General features: G+C 38.6%; 1 long non-coding RNA gene across 4 annotated transcripts in view; it reads left to right on the top strand.

Moving 5' to 3' along the window:
- LOC308058197 overlaps positions 1-3,693 on the top strand; it is a 35,184-nt gene extending 31,491 nt beyond the window's left edge. For 3 of the 4 annotated variants that reach the window (XR_013925719.1, XR_013925720.1, XR_013925722.1), the window contains one exon: positions 613-3,693. This is a non-coding gene — a long non-coding RNA (uncharacterized lncRNA). The remainder of the gene's footprint in view (positions 1-612) is intronic. The other variant, XR_013925721.1, reaches the window with a different exon arrangement.
- Positions 3,694-4,967: the final 1,274 nt, after the last annotated feature.

Raw genomic sequence — 4,967 nt, 5'->3', positions numbered from 1 at the left:
GTGAGTATCAATACTTAAATATGGTGTGTATTTGAGCCCAGTTTTTGTCAGTGGCTGTTGCAGCTGCCTCATAACTCTGTGTGACTGAAGCTCTATCCAGAGTTAGTGGTGTCTCTGACCATTGTCCCTGCTTATTCTCTTTGACCCATCCAACTGGGCTTGTCTGCTTGAGATCATGCCTGGTCTGGCTGCTGCCTCTGTTCTCTCCTAAGTTCCTCCCTCAGCACATCCTCCAAGCAGATCCTCTCCAATTCCCTCCTCCTTTTCTGGGGGGTGGAGAGGTGGGGGTGTTGTGCCTCTGGTTTCCTCATCTTTTCCTTCTACATATTAACCTTGGATAATCTCTCAACAAGGACATTCAGTTGTCTCCTTTAGTCCAGAATTAAATCTTTGCCATTCTCCATTAGCTTTCATTCTTGAATGCTTTACCATCAACTTGGCTCAACAACTCTGTTCCTCTTCTCTGTTCCAGTTACCATGTGAGCCACTGCTCCATCACTGCTTTGCTACTTCTGCCAAACTGATTTCCCCATGAGAGCATCTTCCCCTGTTACACAGACTTCCAGACAAGCATCTTGTGCTTTCTTCTAAGTTGTCTTTTATGTTTAGAAGGATCTCCCTGTGAATTAGCAAAGGCACTTCAAAACTGTTCTTTAGCTTCTGATACTTGGTCATGAGGTCTACAGAAATACTGAAGGCAAATATGCAGATGTGCTGAAATGATTGATCATACTGTTAACTAATCTTAGTTTCTTTTTTTTTTGTATTATTTGCCCATGTTTGGGGACAGCAGCTATATACTTTGTTTGTTTAGCAACTAGAGTCCCTGATTTTGGATCATGTCCTAAGTAATACAAATAATTACTAATAATAAAAATTTATTTTAATTATGATATTGATTAAATGTAACAGGAGTTAGAAGTTCCAGGGTATCACATGAATTATATAAAATGGAGAGATTTATTTTCTAAACTCTTTCTATAGTCCACATGACTTTGTGCTTTTATTTATGTTAGCTCTCATTGGATATGCTCTGCTTTTCCTCCACCCTTATACTCTGTACAGTTGGGGGATACTCTCTGGGGATCACAGTGTATTGCTTTCAGGTTCTTTACTAATGGCTTTCACTTGCCTTTAATGTTTTAATTAATTGGCTTGAATCTACCTCTGTTTTTCCTTAAGCCTCTCAAAGAAATGTCTGCACTAGTCTTCTTGTAAATTTGTAAGCCAGTTGAACAATGAACTTTGCCAGCTCTTCCTAGCTGATTTATAGAACTGAAATCTCCTCATCCTCTAGGGCATGCACTCTGATTTTTAGGTATAATAACCTTATTTACATTGTTCTTACTTCTGGGCAAGGAATCGTCTTATTCTCCCAAATGAGTTACTATGAGTGTTGAAGCACAGTGTATCCTTTTTAGTTGGCTGGCCTTTTTGAGATCTAGGAGTTCCTAATCACAAGGGTTTTCTGAATGATTAACAAACAACACATCTGTCCTTTGGACTCCTTTGACTGACAAAGAGCTGCTCTACTAAATGCATCTGGGTTCCCTCCATCTGTGCAAGATTATTCCCATTGAAGTTTCTGTATTTTTCTCATCTACTTCATTTCAGGAAAAACGGAACGTGAAAGGAAGTGAAATTTGGACTAAATTTACGTTAGCCTAATAGTTCTGTTGTTACAAATGACATAATAAAGAGCAGTATCCTTCAAGGAAGAAAAGAAAGTTTTGATCCAGAAACATGGGCTGTTGAAGACAGACACAGCAGTGGTCTTTAAAGGAAAGGCTGAAACTGTAACTAAATGGAAAAAAAAAAACATTTTATGAGTAAATCCAGTGTGGTGGATTACTGGGTTCCTACTATACAATGCAAAGGTGGGCTCTTCGCAGCTTCTCTATAGGCTTCAGCTGTCTTTAAATCCCCTTTGTCCCATCTTCTTTTTTTTGTAATGGGATAAGGATAGTAAAATTACTTCATTCCAGAAGCAAAGATCTGCTACCAAGAACCCAGAAAACCTCTTTTACCTTGGAAAATTTAGTTTTTGGCAGTATATCTACCTCTGATACCAGCAGAAATAGGGGAAAAAGAGGAAACAGGGTAAAAGGAAGTGTTGTCAACATGGAGAAGAGTAGTGGAAGAAGATGCAGATGCTGACTGTGGAGAGCTAAGGGGCCGAGTTCCATGTTAGCAATTATTTTCACTGGTTAAGAAATGCAATGTGCAGTGTTATTACTATTGCTACAAGAATGCTGAGGTTCAGCTGAAACCTGTTTATGTTAAACACCATGCCAGTACTAGGTATGAGAGGAAACAGAAAAAGTGTCCTGTCCCAAATCCCACAACAGATCAGTCTTATGTGCAACCAGAACTGGTCTCCACAGTCAGGAGCATGTAACGTATGTCAGGCTATTACACTTAAGAGGAAGTAGCATGAAGATTGACAGGCTTCACAAATCTCAGCACAGAAAAATAAACTCCATCCTGAATCTACTTGCTCCAATAAGAGAAAAGAGGTGCCTGGTTAGATGCCATCAGGTGGTTCTTGAGTGACTTAGCGCCAGGACCTGAGAGGGCATCTGAAGGGAAGGATAAATCTCTAAATACCTTGTTTTCCTTAGCATGTGCTACTCAGCTAGCTGGACCTTTGGTCTGACCAGAGATGATTTTCTGATGTGTTGAGCAGCAGTATATAGTAGGAAAGAGAAGGGATCTAACAATTTGTTGGGCTTCCCATTCAAAATTGTCTGCATTCCTTTTTAGGTAACAGGATCACTGTGAGATACAACTGATGAAGAATACATCATGCATATAAACACTTACAGGACTGAATGTTAGCAACTGAAATATTGATAAAATAATCCTGGAATGTAATGTCAGAAACAGTGAAAAAGATGGAGCCTCACATCACTGCCACAGAATGCTGCAGAATATAATTATTTCAAACAATGATGTGATTTTTTTCTTTCCATGAAAAATTATACAATGACAATAAATAAAATTAAACTCATCAACACATAAGTGGGAAGCTATAACAACCCTTTCTATGCTGGGGTATAAGTGATTAAAAGAAAATAACATAGCTAGAAAGTGACTATTAAAACTGCACCTGGCATTAAATGCAAAAATGGTCTAAAAGAATATGGAATATTTTACACTTTCCAAGTTTCCCTTGCTCCAGTGCAATCCTTTTACATAAATAATACTCATCAGCTATGTATGTCTACAAAGAGAGTGTATAATCAATTCTTGCGGTCCAAAACCTACATTAATACCTCTTGCATCTGTGTACCTGTAGACCTTGAAAGCCGAATTCTTGAAATCAAGCCCTGGCTAACCAGAAACAGTGGGCTAGAGCTCAAAACCTGAGCCTCATCATACTGCATCATTCGGTATGGATGGAGAAAAGTAGCTGAGATGCAAATTACCGATTAGAATAGCTAATTGTGCTATGCTTATGAGAAAGTCAAACCAAAAAAACAAAGTGTGTCTCTGCACACCTTGATCAACCCTCTAAATTGTTTGATCTTCTAATTTAGCTTTGAGAAATGATGACAACTCTTGTAATTCTTTTCAGTCTGCTTATTTCTAGCTTTTCAGCAAATGACAAGCATTTCATTTATCTCCTATGCAAAGCAGAACCAAAATTTGCAACATCTATGTGTTTCCAAAACTGTCGTGTGTGTTCCCCCCCCCCCCCCCCCCCCCCCAATAAACTCTTAAGGTCTCTCACATGGAATAAGTCATCATCTTTCATTCTCATTACATTGTGAGCCAAAAACACTAAGACAATTTAGGAGGACCAGGCATATGGTGTCCTCACAAATTTACTAGAGGCAAGATGTACTCAACCTGTCTATCATCAATGATCTCTGAAAATTCAGTAGCAAAAATTCTCTAATGTGTATAATAAGCAATAGCAGGGAAGTCTGGTTTTTATGTAAAATGTAACAAGAGGTCATAAGCCTCAACACTGAAAAAGGCAAACAGAAAACTGTCTGCTGGCAAATATTACAAAAGATTGAAGTTTGGTCCACATAAACATTCACAAAGCTGTTCTAGTCTTCCATCATTTGCAGGGACTATTCACCTTTGCTGGTTGCAAGTTTATTGCTGTTTTATCATGAGGATTAACATACTCATGCATCTAGCCCTAAAATTTATGAATAATAGCAGAAAGCTTATTTGCAAGTGACAACAGGCATTTTGAGCTAAGGCTGAGGCTTTTTGGACTTCCTCAGCAAGCAACAAGGGAAGTCTTGTATTTCAACAGTTAAAGCTCTGGATGTTCTTGGCTGTAGAATGTGAAGGGTGCACAGTGATTAATCAGATTTATACATAAGACAGCAATGCCTGCCTGGAAACCAGCTGATGGGTGAAGTGAAGGATTGTGATAGAGTACTTTGTGGTGTACAGCACTGGGGTCACAGGTACAGTAATTCCAATGTTATTCTTTGTGCAGAAATGCAGGAAGTAGATTATTGCTAGCATGTAGATCAAAGTCCATGTGAAATTACATCCGAACAAATAAAAGGGCAGCATGATTCTATGTTTCATCCTTTAGGGGTTTTATCTCATTATATGAACTTCTCATAACCTATCAGGGACAGTATCAGTCCTGTCCAGGTTTCAAGACCTGCTCTGTTACTCCCCTTGTAAAGGAGAAGAGTAAAAAATACGGTGTTTGGTCTTCATATTGCAATTCTCATATGAACATCCCCAATGATTTTATGGTAAGAGTTTTAGTGTGTCACTTGAGATATCATATACTGTTTGCTCTTTAGTCAAATATTCTGCCTTTACTGGTAAAAGGATACCCTGATGTTGGTTTATTGATCTTCCTCGTATTTGGTTAGGTGGTGAACCTATGTACTTTGTGGTTGAACATCTGGGACAGTGTTTACGATGAGAAAGCCATAAATTTTACTTTTTATTAGCTGCCCCTGGTTACAAACAGATTCTCATCT

The sequence above is a fragment of the Falco punctatus genome (assembly GCF_963210335.1).
Source record: "Falco punctatus genome assembly, chromosome: 1".
In the NCBI taxonomy this organism is placed as follows: Eukaryota; Metazoa; Chordata; class Aves; order Falconiformes; family Falconidae; genus Falco; species Falco punctatus.
This window is presented reverse-complemented; position numbering and strand designations above follow the sequence as displayed.